The sequence below is a fragment of the Equus przewalskii genome, chromosome 24, assembly GCF_037783145.1.
Source record: "Equus przewalskii isolate Varuska chromosome 24, EquPr2, whole genome shotgun sequence".
NCBI classification, from domain to species: Eukaryota; Metazoa; Chordata; class Mammalia; order Perissodactyla; family Equidae; genus Equus; species Equus przewalskii.
The window spans coordinates 30,839,738-30,856,570 of record NC_091854.1 but is presented as its reverse complement, the minus strand read 5'-3'; the positions used below and the strand labels follow the sequence as shown (position 1 = coordinate 30,856,570).

Sequence of the window (16,833 nt, the reverse complement as noted above, 5' to 3'; positions counted from 1 at the left end):
ATTTCTACATGCCAAAAGAGGAAGTTGGACCCTTACCTCACATCATATATAAAAATTAACTCAAAACGGAACTATGAAACTCTTAGAAGAAAATATAGGAGTAAATCTTGGTGATCTTGGATTTGGCAATGGATTCTTAGATATGACACCTAAGCATGAGCAACAAAAGAAAAAAATAGGTAAGCTGGACATCATCAAAATTAAAATTTTTTTTGCATCACAGGACATAATTAAGAAAGTGAAGGGGTCAGCTGGGTGGCGAAGCGGTTGGGTTCGCATGTTCCACTTTGGCATCCCGGGGTTCCCCGGTTCGGATCCCAGGTGTGGACATGGCACCGCTTGGCAAGCCATGCTGTGGCAGGTGTCCCACATGTAAAGTCGAGGAAGATGGGCACAGATGTTAGCTCAGGGCCAGGCTTCCTCAGCAAAAACAGGAGGATTGGCAGCAGATGTTAGCTCAGGGCTAATCTTCCTCAAAAAAAAAAAAGAAGAAAGTGAAGAGGAGGCCCAACTATCTTGGCCGGGGCAGCAGCCACCACCACAGGGTCCTGCTGAGCACATTGGGCCACCTGGTGCCCTTCCCAGTCTGGTTCCTCTACAGCCTGCCCAGCTCCCCAGCACCGGGCCCCAGCCAACACCCTTGAAAGTCTGGACATGGAGTGTCCACTGTGGCTCATGAACAAGCAGATTATCAGCCACAAGCCCCAGTGGTCCTACTTGCCCTGCTGTGGTCCCATCACGTGCTGGGCTTCCCCCTTGGCCAGCACATCTACCTTTCACCTCAAATCCACCAAAACCTGGTCATCTGACCCAACATACTTGTCACCAGTCATGACAATAAGGGCTTAGTGGCCCTGGTCATCAAAGTTTACTTCAAAGACATCCATCCCAAGTTTCCCACTGGAGGGAAAGATAGGCCAATACCTGGAAAACGTGAAGACTGGAGACATGATTGGGTTTCAGGGCCCAAATGGGGCTGCTAGCCTACCAAGGCAAAGGAAAGTTTGCCATCTATCCAGACGAGAAATCCAGCCCCGCGGTCACGACGGTGAAATCTGTCCGCTTGATCGCGGGAGGAAAGGGCATCCCTGGCTGCAGGTGACCCCTGCCATTATGAAGGACCTGGACGACCATATGTCAATTGCTCTTTGCCAGTCGGATCGAGAAGGATATTCTGCAGCAGCCAGAGCTAGGGGAACTGAGGGACGAACACTCAACTTGCTTCAAGCTCTGGTACATGGTAGACTGAGCCTCTGACGCCAGGGACTACAGTTAGGGCTTCTTGAACAAGGACATGACTGGAGACCACCTTCTGCCTCCCTGGGGAGGAGCTGCTGGCGCCCCCCGCCCATGACTGAGTGGCGTGCCTGCCTGCCCAGCCTGGACCGCGTGGGCCGCTCCCATGGCAACGCAGGCACCGGGCACGCACTCCAGAACACTCAGGGTGCCTGTGCGCATCAGTCCTCCCCCCACACCGTTTTTTCCTGCTGCCCCCGGGTTCAGCCTGTCCTGTCCGGGCCCTTTGTGGTCACCCAGCCGGATTGACCTGAGGGGTCCCCTTGGGAGCAGAGTTCTGTTTCAGACAGGCCACAGCTGGCCGTCCTCAGGGTAAGTTCCTGTCTGGGTCCCTGTCCTCACGACTCTTGGCCTCTGACTCTTGGCCTCTCCCTCCGTCCACCCCCATCCCCCCGCCCAGACAGAGCTGAGGCTGCCAGCACCTGGCTCCACCCACCTCTCCCCGCCACGGATCACAGTCTGGAAATAAACAATGTCCACGCAGCCCAGAGATGCGGGGGCCAGGGGGACAGAGGGCTGCTGGGAGCGAACCTGCCTCCCGCCCAGGGCCCAGGCAGGCCCTGGCCAGCCAGGAGCTTGGCTCTCTAGAGTGGGAAGAGTGCTGGCTGAGGGCCCCTCCGGCTGGTACCTGAGCCATCTTGCAGCTCCAGCATTTTCCCCTAACACACTGGAACATTCAGGCAGCCGTGAAAGTTCCAAGTCGTCAACTTGGCAGAAGCCCATCTTCCACTGGGAGGGCGGTGCAGAGAAGGGCGACCTGCGCTCCTGGCTGGGGGCCTGCCCTGGCTCCTCCCCCTCCTCCTGCCCTGGCCCCCAGCATGGGTGGGGGGTGGGGATTTGAGCCATACCGCGTCTCTGAGAGACATTCTCAGTGATCTCGGCATCACCTTTAGACAACAGCTGGGTTAGCCTTCTGCATATCAGCTTTTTCAGAGTTATTCACCAGCAGATAAAAAAAGAATGAAGTAAAATTTTGCTAATATTTAAAAAACAGAAAGAAAATGAAAAGACAACCCACAGAATGGGAGAAAATATTTGTAAATCATATATCTGATAAGGATTTAATATCCAAAATATATAAGAACTCCTACAACTCAACAAAAGACAAACAATCCAATTAAAAAATAAGCAAAAAACTTGAATAGACATTTATCCAAAGAAGATATACAAATGGCCAATAAGTGCATTAAAAATGCTCAACATCATTAGTTATTAGGAAATGCAACTCAAAACCACAATGAAACACAAGGATGACTATTTAAAAAAATTGGAAATAAGTGTTGGCAAGGATGTGGAGAAATTGGAACACTCATACACTGCTGGTAGGAACGTAAAATGGTGCAGCCCCTGTGGAAATAGTTTGGCAGTTTCTCAAAAAGTGAAACATCAAATTACCATATGACCCAAAAATTCCACTCCTAGTATGTACTCAAAAGAATTGAAAAGAGGGACTCAAACAGACACTTGTATGCCAAGGTTCATTGCAGCATTAGTCACAATAGCCAAAAGGTGGAAACAATCCAAGTGTCCATCAATAGATGAAGGGATAAACAAAATGTGGTCTATACATACAATAGAATAACATTCAGCCATAAAAAGGAATGAAGTTTTGATAGGTGCTACAATGTGGATGAAGCTCAAAATAAGTCAGACACAAACGACAAATATTGTATTAAATATATGAATATATGAAATATCTAGAATAGGCAAATTCATAGAGACAGAAAGTAGATTAGTGTTTATCAGGAGCTGGAAGAAAGGGTAACGGGAAGTTATTGCTTGATGGGTACAGAGTTTCTCTCTGAGGTGATAGAAAATTTTGCAAATAGTGGTGATGGCTGCACAACATGGTGAATAATTAATGCCACTATATTGTACACTTAAAAATGGCTAAAATGACATATTTTGTGTTATATATATTTCACTGCAATAAAAAAAACCCTGATTAAACTGCTCTTGTCTGTCAATCTTCCAGTGTCTTCTTATCCTCCTCCTTTGAGCCCAGTGACCTAATGTTGCCCCATTCTCTCACAATTGCTTGAAGCCTTTCTCCTCCACATTGTACAGTTGGCAATATGGCAGCAAGTTGTTGTACACTTGGCAAGACCTGTGGAGAAGGGCGCACCAAACAGCACCGTATGCTGGCCGACCATCACAGTGTTCACAAAAACTGTTGGCACAGAACATAAGGCAAAAGGGAAAAACTTTAAAATAATATGAGTACAAAAATAGGTATGTATTGTAAATATGTGTGTACAAAAAGTACATTGAATAAAAGTTCTAGAAGCAGGGCCGGCCCCGGGACCGAGTGGTTAAGTTTGCGCACTCTACTTCAGTGGCCCAGGGCTTCGCTGGTTTGGATCCGGGCACGGACAGGGCACCGCTCATCAAGCTATGCTGAGGCGGCGTCCTGTATGCCACAACTTGAAGAATCCACAACTGAAAATACACAACTATGTACCAGAGGGCTTTGGAGAGAAAAAGGAAAAATCTTAAAAAAAAAAAAAAAAAAAAGAGTTCTAGAAGTGTAGGTAAACCATATTTGATAGCTTTACTAACTTGTGCAGGGAAATGAGCTTTCCCTTGATCATGTCCCTCAAAGGTCTGGGGAACAAAGCTATGGCATCTTGACCTCCTGAAGCAGGTGGTCCCCAGGTATTAGGCCACAAAGACTGGGTCTCTATCAAAGATGTAGGCAAGCCCACATGGTGCTGATCTATTAAGGTCCTCCGTACTTAGTTTCTCTTCTTTTGTTTTCCTAAGTTTGGCAAAATGTTTGATTGACTACTTGGCCTTTTCACAATTATCTTGAAGCTTAAGGGTATTTTTTGCGGGCCAGAACTTTCTTTTATAAAGTGAGAGATTGAACATAATAGATCCCCTTCTTCTGTTCTATCCAACATTCTGCCCACGTGTCAAGGGGGAGGGGAACTCGAATTGATTTTTGCCTTGGGGCACTGCATACAATTTTGCATACATTTTCTAAGAGTCAGATATTTAAACCTACTTAATACAAAATCATGTACAGTAGTGGTTAAGAGTTGAGGCATTGATGTTCCCCCCATAGGATCAACATTGGCTCTGCCCCTACTGTGTGAGTTGGACAAGCATGCCTTCCACCTCTCTGAGCACTGATTCTCTCATCTGCAAAGCGGAGAGCGTAACACCCACTTCAGAAGATTATGGTGAGGGCTAAATGAGGGAAGGTACGAGAGGCACCTAGCACAGTGCCCCGCGCAGATGTGATGCTCAAAAGTGTTAGCTCCATAGTTACTTCATGTGTTCTGGAGCATCCATGAGCACCCGCAGGCCCCCTCTGTGAACATTTCCCCAGCAAATAGCCCAAGATGATTTCTCCTGTCTCTACATTCCTAAAATAATTCATGAAAATACATGCCAGAGCCATATTATAGGTACACAAACTTTGATCAAATAACCTCTGAGTCCTTCGAGAGCAGTGGCAATGCTGTGCACTCTTGCTGCCCTCAGCCTGATGAAGTCACACATGTAATGGGCCCTGAAGGAACACGTTAAATTGAATGGCTGAGAAGCAATTTGGGGCCATGGAAAAAGCACTGGACTTGTTGCCATAAAATTCAGGTTCTAGTCCTGGTTTTCACATGTGCGAGCTTTGTGACATTGGACAAGAGACTTCAAGGCAGCTCCAATCATCAGTCTCTACATTGGTACCATAGGTACACCCAGCTGCAATGAACTGGAGTGCTTGTGTTCTCCAAATTCACATGTTGAAATCCTAACCGCCAATGTGATGATATTAGGAGGTGGGGCCTTTGGGAAGTAACTAGGTTATGGGGGTGGAGCCCTCAGGAATGGGATTAGCGTCCTTATAAAAGGACCCCAGAGAGCTCTCTCATCCTCTTCTACCTTGTGGGGCTACAATGAGAAGATGGTAGTCTGCTACCCAGAAGAGGATTCTCGCCAGAACTCGACCATGCTGGCACCCTGACCTCGGATTTCCAGAACCATGAGAAATAAACTTCTATTGTTTGTAAGCCACCCAATCTATGGCACTTTGTTACAACCGCCTGAACAGAGACACTAAGCTCCTGTCAGGACAGAACTGCAGTGAGATTCCAGCGTGACCGCATACCTGTGACTGTGTGCGCTAAGTCCCACAGTGCTACACACAGAAGTCCACGGGCTCCTGCATTGTGTCTTGAATCTACATCAACAACCGAATTCTCCTAGTGTTGTCATTATTCTAGGCTGTTCGTCAATGCCCCTTTGTTCTAGCACTAGAAGGGGAGGGGGGCGGGGGGGGGGACCTGTTGGGTGTTAATCATTTACAATCAGGCCATTGTCCCAACCAATTAACCAATTACACCTAAAGTGAAAGCCCATTTGCAACCCACTGCAAGCATTAGGGGATTGATAGATTTTTAATGGTAAACTCTTAAGTACACAAAGGCTTATGCTCAAAACTCCCATTAGCAATAATGGGAGTTATGCCTGCTGAGACCACCGAGAGATGAGAGTTGAATGTGATCCATAATCTATCTTACTTAACGTCATCAGTTTCCCTATAGCCCCTTCAAACAATCAGACGCCAGTGAAATGCCGTAAGTGGAACTAATAGCATTGATTTAGGAGGATATTGACCGTCTATTTCAATGAAGCTTTCCAACATGAGAAGCCTATATATATTTTAAAATCGTGATGTGCCTGTGCACATTTATTTTTTTGTTTATTGAAGGAGAAAGGCAATCCTTTAATGATGAGAAGGTACTAGAAGAGGATAATATACATGAATATATCAGCCAAAATATTTCCCCTAATACTTGGATTTTTTGCCCTTCTTATATAAAAATTGATTACATTTGTTGAGCCTTTTATAAATTAGAAAATCTTTCACATTGCCTTTGGTTTACAAGAAATGAACAAATCCAAAGAAAGTGACAGTGGTTTTTTTTTTTATTATTATTATTTCCTTAAAAATAATCATGAAGGCACCCTTTGGACAGTCATGAAATATGATGCTTGGTTAGAATTTTCCCAGTTATGTAACGACAAATACCATTTCTCCCTTGTTCTTACCCCACATTCATTCAGTTATCAACTCTTGTCTCATCTTCCTGTAGACATACAATGTCTGAGCCTTTCCTTCCAGCACCATCATGCCCACCCAGCTATGGCTCCTTTATGCAGATCACGACTGAGCCAGTGACTTCTTCATTGCTCCTCTTTCCTTAAATCTCACACCTTCTATATTGCACAGATGTAAAATCTTTGATGGCAGGGACTATCCTCTAGATGCCCTTAAACTGTGGATATAGTGACCATGTTTCCTGAACAAAAAATCAAGACACATGCTCTGGCAAGTACATTTATAGAGAAAAAGAAGCAGAAACCTGAAATTGGACTTTTCTCTCCAAACCTGTGGTTATTGTCTCTAACAGAATGTATTCTGCATTGTACATATACAACACACAAGGTTGACTGATGGGTTGATGGTTTAGTCTGTTTAGAATAGAGATTGTAAACTGGTAGGCTGAAGCTCAGATATGGTCCAGGGTAATTTTTTTGTCCAGCACTTAAAAAGAAAAAAAATTTGAATCGATTGCCAACATTTAAAAATTGCTGATTTCACATAAAAATCAAGCTACTCTTGAGACATCTGAAGATCTAAGAAGACTGGGTTTTTAGAAATCAACTGAAGCTAAAGTCCACCCAAGATGGGGAATGTAATAAAACTAGAAACCCAAAGTGGGCTGTACTTCCAATATAATGACGGACAGGAAAGAGCCTGCCGCACAGAAGGGGACAGCAAGGAAACTTTCCTGCCTGGACTTTGGCAACTGGTAAAGGAGATACCTATCTATATATAGTAGGATAGTGTGACTATACATGTATACATATGTAGGTATATATTTGTCTTTTGATAATTTATATCCACACACATGGGTTTGCAGCCCAATTGGCCCTACTTTTGTAGTTAAAAAACAAACATAAAAACAAGCAGAGACACTGATTTGGTTCTGGGTAAGTAGTTACCCCAAGGAACTAGTAACAGTACATACAAATGATTTCTGAATGAATGTCACTTCAATCTATGTCTCAAAGAATTTCTGCAGAGAAACTCCAAGGAATAAGAGCTCACAGAGTAAATCCACAGAACATCCAAGTAAGCAAGGCACAGTGAGTCAATCTAGCAGCAACAGAGGACAAAAATCAGACTTGCAAAATCTTCACATATGGAAATGATAAGATATAGAATATAAAATAAGAATGTTTACTATTAATTCACTCAACAAATATTTTTTTGAATACCTTCTATTTGCCAGGTAATATTGTAAGCTTTCAGGACAAAACAGCTAACAAGATAAATACCCTGGCTCTCCAGGCAGTTACATTCTAGGAGAGCGAGACACATTAATACAGTATGCAGGACGGCAGGTGGTGAAAATAAAGCCAGGAGAGAGAGATGAAGTGTTACAATAGAGGTAGCTCACTGTCCTTAGAGCCACATGGGGATTAGCTTTGGGTATGAGGGATGACCTGGGAGCTCTGGGCTTCTTGGGTGACTGACGTAAACAGGGATGCAGGCATAATGGGATTATGATGGTCTCACGCAGACAGTGGTGGTAAGACTGTGAGTGTGGCTGCAGTGAGGAGAGGAGTCACTTCTCAAGGGCGTACAGAGTCCAAGGCCTCCCTCTTTACTCCTGACAATGTTTATGTGAGGGATAGGAAAGGAATGTTCTCACCTGAAGCTCAGGTTACACCAGGGATCCCTCTTGCTTCCTGCTGATGGAGGCTTAGAGGCCAGGGGAGAGATCGGCTTACCTTTAAAACTTTGTTTCAAGAAACAAAAGCCTGTAGGTATCAGCAAGAAACAAGAGACTATACAGAATTGTCCAAGAAAAGTTCTAGGGATCAAAAAAATAATAGAAATTAAAAATGCAAGTTCAAAAGGAGATTGGACACAGCCAAAAGAAGAATTAGTAAACTGGAAGTCAGATTCCAAAAACCCTCCAAATGCAGATACAAAATATGGGAGACTGCAAGACTTGGACGATAGAATTAGAAGGTCTAATATACATGTAATCACCATTCTCTAAGGATATAGCAAAAATGAGGGAGAGGACATATTCAAAGAGATAATAGCTGAGAATGTTCCAGAATTGTTGACAGTCATGACCTACCTGGTCACAGCAGGCTTTTTTTTTTTTTTTTTTTTGACCCCTTGTCTAGAAGTAAAAGTTTTTCTTAAACCACCTTCCAGAAATTTGTCATTCACTGAATATCACTTTACGGTTCACAAAGGGCTTTCACATTCTCAAATCTGCCCTACATGTTTTCAGACTTAATGAAAGTCTTGAATTTGTTTTCCTGATAGGAAGCTGAAATAATCTCTGGACTGGCACCAGTATTAAGGACATTCTCTTTAGAGTAGAGAAGAGAAAATTTCTCAAGGCTGAACTTACTAGTGATAACTATAGCATGCTCTTAAGTGTGACGGACATGGTAGTAACTACTGCTGAAACTGGTTGATCCTCTACAGTTTTCATTTCAACATTCTTTTGAGATATTTCCTTTGCAAATTTTCCTATCTTTTGTTTTCTCTCCCCAGGAATGATTTTGGGAGCCCACTGAAGACAATGCCCTTCAGTGGGTTAACTGGTGGGACCCAATTTCATCATGATCTTGGAGCACCATAAATCACTTTCTCCGTTTGCTCTGGGAATAAGGTCCCATCCTTCTTAGCATGACATAATAGGCTATTAATTTGCATTCTGTCACTGCCCTCCTTTCCAGCTCTACTCTCAGTACAAGCACACAAGACAACTCACAATTTCCCCCAATATATGAACACACACCAGGCTCTTAGGCCACCATGTTTCTTACAGGAAACTCCCTTTGTCCCCCTCATTGTTCCTCCCATCCTTTTTCAATGCCCCCTCTAACCTCCTCTCACCTAAAATCTATTGGTCTCAAAAAAGTCTACTGGTCCTTCATGAACCTCCTCAAACTGAGCATCTAGCTACCCAAAGCTTTCTCTGACAATATCTATGGCACCTTGTGCTACAAAGTATTCATCTCTGTATCCCATGCTTGTCTGACATCTGATGGGTGCTCAATAAATTCTTGGTGAATAAATGGCATAGAAAGTCTGGAAAAACACTGAGGGGAAAAACCAAGCTTACAAGCTCACCATAGGGCAATCTTTATCCCTAGACCCAGAAATATCACTTCTAGGAAACTGACCTATGTAAACAATTGAGAATGTGCTCAAAGATTCAGCCACAAGGCTCGCACTTCATTGCTCTTTCAATAGAAAAATCCTGGACGCAGTTTTAAGTCCTTCAATTGGGCTCAGGCCAAATAAACGTACAGTGGAATGCTAAACAGCCATTTCAAACATGTATGGAAAATATTTAGTGCATGTCATGATATTTTATTCAAGAAAAAGTGTTACTCAAGAAAAAAAGCAGTGTTCAGTCTGATTACATATAATTCTATACCAAATTGTCAACAATGGTTTTCTGACTGTAGCATTTCAATTTTTTTTCTTCTTTCTGATTCTGAATAAAAATCTAATTTTTCCACAATGAGTGCTGATTATTTTTGTGATTAAAAAAAAGGAATTTTTCTTTTTTTAAAGGAGAGAGTCCTGTTTTTCCTTGGTCCCACTTCCCTTTGGAGCTCCAGCTCTCCTAAGAGGCCATTCACAGTCCCAGCATCCCAGGGTGCCCAAGGGAAAGGGCTGTCCAGATAGTTTAGCCTCGTTCCAGAAAATGGAAACTCGGAAGGGGAAAACAGCTGCTCCAGTGAGTAGTGATTTTAAAATCAAAACAAGAGGAGTGGACAATTCCTAAGATTTCACGATGTTAGAAAACTTCCATGAGTTTCACTTTTCAAGATAAAAGTCCTATGAAAAGTCCGTGCTGACCCCTAAATGATTTGCCATGGAAGGACTCTGGAGAGCATCTAAAGCCAGCTTATTCTTACCTTCGTCTACATTTATTTGGACATCCCACAGCCAGAACCACACACATACACACACACACCCGACTTTTATCCTTCACTGCAGCTGTTCCCGGAGTTACCTAAAGAGACCCAACCCCGGCCAGCAGAGGCCCAGGCCTGGCTCCGCGCCTGAGGAGCCAGGGCCCCCTGTCCAGGGGGCGGGCAGGCTGCTAGCCAGCGGGTGACTCGACTTCCTCTCTAGCCTTCCCGGAGATCCCCTCCCACGTCACCGCCATCAGGTCTCCGAGGAAGTCAGCTTCTGGCCTCAAAGCTGTTCTGAAGCTCCTGGGAGGAAAAGGGAGGTGAGGTGGCAAGAGCCCTTGCGCGGGATCAACGGACGGGGCCCCTAACTCGGTGTCTGTCACGCTTGAGGCGGCCATGGGGTGAGTGATTTTCCCGTTGAACGGATTAAATCTCTCACCTGCCAGAGAGGGTGTCTACCTAGAATGTCTGCGTCCCCTCTCCAGCGTTAAGGAGCGTGAGTAACCCGATGTCCCGGGGGCGCCGCAAAAAGAAGCGAGAATTAACACGGATTGAGGGTCCTCGAGGTGCTGGCACCCTGCAAATACCGTCTTATTTAAACCCTCAACAATCCCTTATGGTAAGTGTCCCTGATCCCAACATACTGCTTGAAAGTGGAGGCACAAGGTCAGCGAAGCGCTTTCCAACCTTTTCCAGTTCATGATACAGGTGAAAAAATATTTTTACAGCACACTCGGGCAGAGGAGTGCGTTCCAGCCAGAAGCACACGGCCGCCGCCGCGGGGACCGGGGCTGCAGCTCAGTTTACCGGTCCCACCTGTCACCCGTCCGCTGCTCACTGGAATGAGAGCCGCGAAGTGGCCGATCCAGGGGAGTCCGACAGCTGCGCAAGACACCCTGGATGCGATGCGCAGCTCTGCCTTGTGTGGCTTCAAGCAAGGAAGCGGATCTCTGCGGAGCCTGAGTCTCCCCTCTAAGTGAAGCTAATGAGAGCGCGCCCCTCACTAGCATAGGGACGCGAGGAAAGAACGTGACCACACGCTCACTGCCGAGCCTGCGCCAGGGACCGCTCGGCGCTCCTGCGGGCACGCGCAGCCGGGGGCTCAGCGGGGCGGGCACGCGCGGTCCCGGGCTCAGCGGGGACAGGGGGCGGGGACAGGGGGCGGGGACAGGGCGGCGCGGTGGCGCGGAGGTTCCCGGTTTCCGCGCAGACTTCCGCGCAGCCGGCCGCTGCGTCACCGGCCGAGCGCGCGGGCCGGGCGGCGGGGGCGGGGGCGCGGGCGCCGCTGGAAGCCCCGCGGCCCTTACGGAAAGTGCGCCCGGAGTTCCCAGTGCCGTCGGGGCGGCGGGGCGGTGGCCCCGTGTCGCCCGGGCCGGGCAGCGGCTGGTGGCCCCACGCGCTGTTTGACGCGGCGCGCCGCTCCCTCGGCCCTGGCTGGGGGGCCCCCCCGGACCCCTGCTGTCCTGGGCGCGCCGTCGAGCTTGCACTTCCCCCGGCGGCGGGGAGGTTGGCCGATGGAAGCCCCCCCCCTCCCCCCACCGCTTCCTTCCACCCCCGGACGCCCGCCCGGCTCGCCCCATTGCACAATTCCTGCCGTGGAATTGCCGCGTGACTCGGCCCGAGCCCAAAAATGTTTCCCAGGTTTCCCCAGCCGAGAAAGGAGCGCTTGGGTGTCCCGCCCTGACCCCAGATGCCCTTTACATTGTTCTTTTTCGAGTGGCTGGGTTGCCCTTTACAAAGAAAGGAGAGCTCCCTAGCCCGCTGGCACACCCGGTCTAGCTCGGCGCCGCGTGAACGCCACTGACACGTTTCTTTTCTCCGTGTGTATTTGCAGACACAAAGTGTTCTGATCTATTTGGGGGAGAATTCAGGAGCTCGTTTTAAAGGAGGATGGGAGTGGTGCTTAAAGGCATTGGAGACAATCTTGAGCTCTCCAAGAATCGGTGTTATCAGCACCGAGGGCCCATAGTAGATCCTGTAGAAACAGCGAATGAATGAATCTTTGGAGGGGGATTTAAACGGCTGTTCACTTGGCAGACGAGGAAATCTAGAGGTTATGTGAAAGGCAGGAATAGAATCTGTCTCATATTTCAGCTCCAAATACTTGTAATTATGAGATGGGTGTATTTTTCCCTCTTTATGAAAATAAAATGACTTCTGCAGTAATCTCTGCAAAGTCTTACTCCGCACGCTACCCCTACGCGTCTAAAACAAAATAAAACAGCAATCCCCCAGTCCAATACATGCATGCAAAAGGTTAAATTTGGCAATGCCAAAGCAAGATATTTGCAAGGCATTTTTGTCTTATTCCCCTAAGCTAACAGCACTTCTTAATCACACAAAATATGCCCAAAGAAGAAAAATAAACAAAACAAACAAATAAAACAGTGCTTCTCCAAGATGATGTGGAAAATACCAGGTCCCCACTCGCCTTACTTTTGTAAGTACGTGCTGGGTGGTTTTGCGTGGGAACTGCTAGGCTCGTGAATGACCCTGTGTTGCTCTGAGACCAGTCAGTTGTTTTACTCAGGCTTGGACCAGATTTGTTGGTCATCTTTCAGAACAGACAAGCTGCAATCTGTGAGAACACCAGGGGCTTCAGTGACATCTTGCAGATGGCTGGACAGCTTGTTGTCTTTGAAATTTCAAGACTGACCAAATATACCAAATGTGTAATTTAGGGACCAGAATTGCCAAACAAGTAGATGTGACGATCAAAGGAATCAAAACGATAAGTGGCAATCATGCACAAAACTTGCTTCTTTTGTGGCTTGTCAATGATTTCCACAATGATGACTATGATACAGTTACAGTAATACAATCCGAGTGCAAGGTCTTATCCAAGAAGATGCTGGGTTTTCCAGTGATGGACACAACAGCAGACCAAATTATGAAATGTCTCATTTTTTACATCAGCCAGATAGACTCTGAAATGGGACAGTCCCCTTCTGTAACTCTGCTGTCTTCTTGCCCCCTTGTCTAGCTCCGATATCTTGAAGGTGGGAATGAATACAAATTGCTAGAAAAAATTTGAAATTCTAGGCAGTTAGGTAGAATATATTAATTCTGGTTTGGTAATCCAACACAATGTTCATGAAATCAAAGCATCACCTCCTATATTTTTCCCATACTGCAACTTCCAGTTCGCCATTTTACCAGGCTATGGAACCAGAACTCTAGGACCAGAGTGTTGGCCCCTATGCTTGCCCTGCTTTGCTGCTTGAGAAAAGGCATCTGACCAAACACCATCTTTCCCAAGTCAGATCTTAAGAATAACAACCTATTTGGATGCAAATGATACTTTTTATTATTACATACTTCATTCAACACCATTACATAACCAGTGTTGAATTTTTCGCAAAGAAAATATCTCAGGACAATTTCAATTGTTATCAACATTAATTAGTTCAACTGTAAGATGATATTTATAAGTCATGGTAGATAGCACTTTGGAATTGACAGGGTCATTAGAAAAAATGACTGAAATATTTTGTAGAGTTTTTCATTGGAGCTATATAGGTTCAATGAGTGTCACAGGTCTTAATCAAAAACATTTATATTCATGAAGCCTTTGAAAATTAGAAAGTCCATTTAAATGCTTATGTTTATTATACAATTGTTTATAGTAATAAAAAGTTGGAAACAACTTGGATGCTCATCAATAAAAGAATGGTTAAAGAATCAATGATATATCCACCTACAAAACTGAATATAGTCATTCAAAGAAATGCTGTAAAGCTATAGTCACTAACTTGAAAAAATCTGCTAAATTATTATCAGAAAAAAGCAAGTAAATTAGCGGAATATGTATATTAAACTAGTTTAAAAGCACATAGCTTTTAAGCAGGTAGAAAAGTGTCTGAAAGCACATTCATGATATTGTTAAAGTGGTTTCCTCTGGGGAAGGAAGTGGGGTTGGTGAGTGGGTGGGTGGAGGTGGAGAGCAACACTCACATTTTACTACAGATCTCATATGCCTAAAAACAAAAAAGTACAAATACATCATTAATTATTAAACTTTTCAGAGAGTTAATTTCGTTTCCAATAAAGACAGGCATAAGGATCTGTACCTAGTCTCAGAAATTAGAATAATATTACCTTTCATTTCCAAAACAGCTTGTAGTTTGCAACTGTGATAACTAACTCTTGCTCTGTTCTGGGCAACTTCTAAGCCTTTTCTGTTTGCTAATTCATTTAACCCTCACGAGGGCCCTATGATTAGTTACTGTTATTCTCCCATCTTAGTGATAAGGAAACTGAGGCACAGAGAAGATGAGTGACTAGCCCAGGGTCACGTAGCCGGTAAGTGGCAGAGCTGGGAGATGAATGCGGGCATTCTGCCTCTTGAATCTCAGCTCTTGATCTCTTCTGCTAAACCACGCTTTTACAAAAGCATGTTCACATGTATTGACGTGTGTGCCCCCAAGCACCTATTGTCCCCATGTCACATGAGGGGAAACTAGGACGCATATCTCAGTGTCCTGTAATTGCCTATTTTCATATTCTTGCACCCACTAGACTTTCAGCTCCATTATGCACGGAATCTCTGTTTTGTTGTTGACTTTTGCACTCTGGCATATAGGAAGGGGGCAATAAATGATTTCAAATGCTATGGTGGTTTAAAATATCCATAAATTCTCTGACACTATCTTTAAGAGGTAGAGCCTAATTTCCCTTCCCTTGGTTATGGGCTGGACTTAGTGAGCCATTTGTAATGAATAGAATGAAGCCATAGTGGCAGTGTATGACTTCAGAGACTAGGACATAATAGGCACGATGGCTTCCTGCTTGCTCTCTCCTTATCTCAGATTACTTCCTCTAAGGGTAACCAGTTGCTATGTCATGAGGAGAGGCCCATGTGGTGAGAAACTGAGCCCTCCAACCAACAGCCAGCCAGGAACTGAGACATCTTGCGAATAGCCATGTGAGTGAACTTGGAAGTAGATCCTCCAGCCTCAGTCAAGCTTTCAGATGATTGCCCCCCACCTGTCATCTGGTCTGTAACTTCCTGAGAGGCCTTGAGCCAGCATCACCAAGCTAACCCACTTCCAAAATCCATGACTTATAGAAACTGTGAAATAGGGGCTGGCCCTATGGCAGAGTGGTTAAGTTCGCGCGCTCCACTTCCATGGCTCAGGGTTTAGCGAGTTTGGATCCTGGGTGCAGACATGGCCCCGCTTATCAGGACATGCTGAGGGAGTGTCCCACATAGCAAAGCCAGAGGGACCTATAGCTAGAATGTACAACTATGTACTGGAGGCTTTGGGAGAAGAATAAAAATAAAAGAGAATATTGGCAAGAGTTGTTAGTTCAGGTGCCAATCTTTAAAAAAAAAAAAAGAAAGAAATTGTGTAATAATAAATCTTCATTGTTTTAAGCTACTAAGAATTGGTGTAATGTATTATATAGCAATATATAATTAACACAAATGCTTTTGATTAAAAACGATATATATGTCTTTATCTGTAATTTGGATATTCATGGAACATATTAATATGCTTTCTCTTTTGTATTTTCATGCATATGATCTTTTCCTTAGTTGGCCTGAAGCATCCATTTGCCTGAGGGTGGAGTGTGGAGGGTGAGATTAGGACTGTTAAAGCAGGAATTAAAAAAGAAAGGATTAAAAATCAGCTTCTGACATCCAAAATAAGATATTTGATCAAAATGGTTATTTAGAAAGCCAGAAAAAAGATGAGAGAGAAAAGATTCCCACATTCCTTTTACTACCTTTGACACGTCAAGGGTTAATGAGCGGAGTTTCTTATATTACAGTATAAAGGTATAATATTATCTTTTATGATTTAGGGAGACAACGTTATCCACTTACGATGACCAGACCACTGAGCTTGCTGTCCCAAGAAAGAACAAGGATATGATGTTGAAGAAGTGGAATGTTTGAGCTTCTTCCTGTTCCAGTGGGTTGTTGGGAGAAGCTGGAATTGGAGTCAGGAAAGCCAGTGAGTGAGAAGTTTTCTTGATCCCAGGAATAAGTCCCAGAGAGGGAAGGTGTGTGCGATTGGTTGAGAGGGAGGCTAAGGTGAGAGGGCTTCTCATCTACTTTCTATTTGGGATTCTAGAAGGAAATCACTGTTTAAGGTGAGCGAGCAGCACAATGGAGTGGGCCCAGAGGAGGAAAGAGAGCAGAGTAGAGTAGAAGGCAAAAGGAGGGCCCAACTTGAGCTTCCAGTAGCTCCTGTGTGGTGGGGAAGGGACTCAGATCTTCCTGCCTCCTCTGTAGAGGACACAGAACAGGGCTAAGCTGAGAGATAACAGGTCTGCCATGGGGAGGTCAAGCTGACCCCACAGCAGAAGTGGAGATAAAGACACTGAATGGAGGATGTGGCAGAGATTCAAAAGAGTCTGAAGTGCTGACAAGAACAATGCTGGGCTTGAGTCAGCTGAAGTGTACCACCAATCCTGACCAAGTGGAGAAAAATGACTATCCTCTGAAATACTCCAGCTGTAGACTAGAGCAGTAGATAAGAGCAGAAAACCAGAGACAGCACCTGTGAGACCTCAGTGGACACCGCTCCAGGGAGCAGCTCACCCCAGCCACCGACTACA

At 45.1% G+C, this 16,833-nt stretch overlaps 1 protein-coding gene across 1 annotated transcript in view; it reads right to left on the bottom strand.

Moving 5' to 3' along the window:
- Positions 1–2,111, bottom strand: part of JAK1 (Janus kinase 1) — a 143,199-nt gene extending 141,088 nt beyond the window's left edge. Inside the window, exon 1 of the mRNA XM_070592042.1 lies at positions 1,925–2,111. The gene's annotated coding sequence lies outside the window, so the exon portion shown is untranslated. The remainder of the gene's footprint in view (positions 1–1,924) is intronic.
- Positions 2,112–16,833: the final 14,722 nt, after the last annotated feature.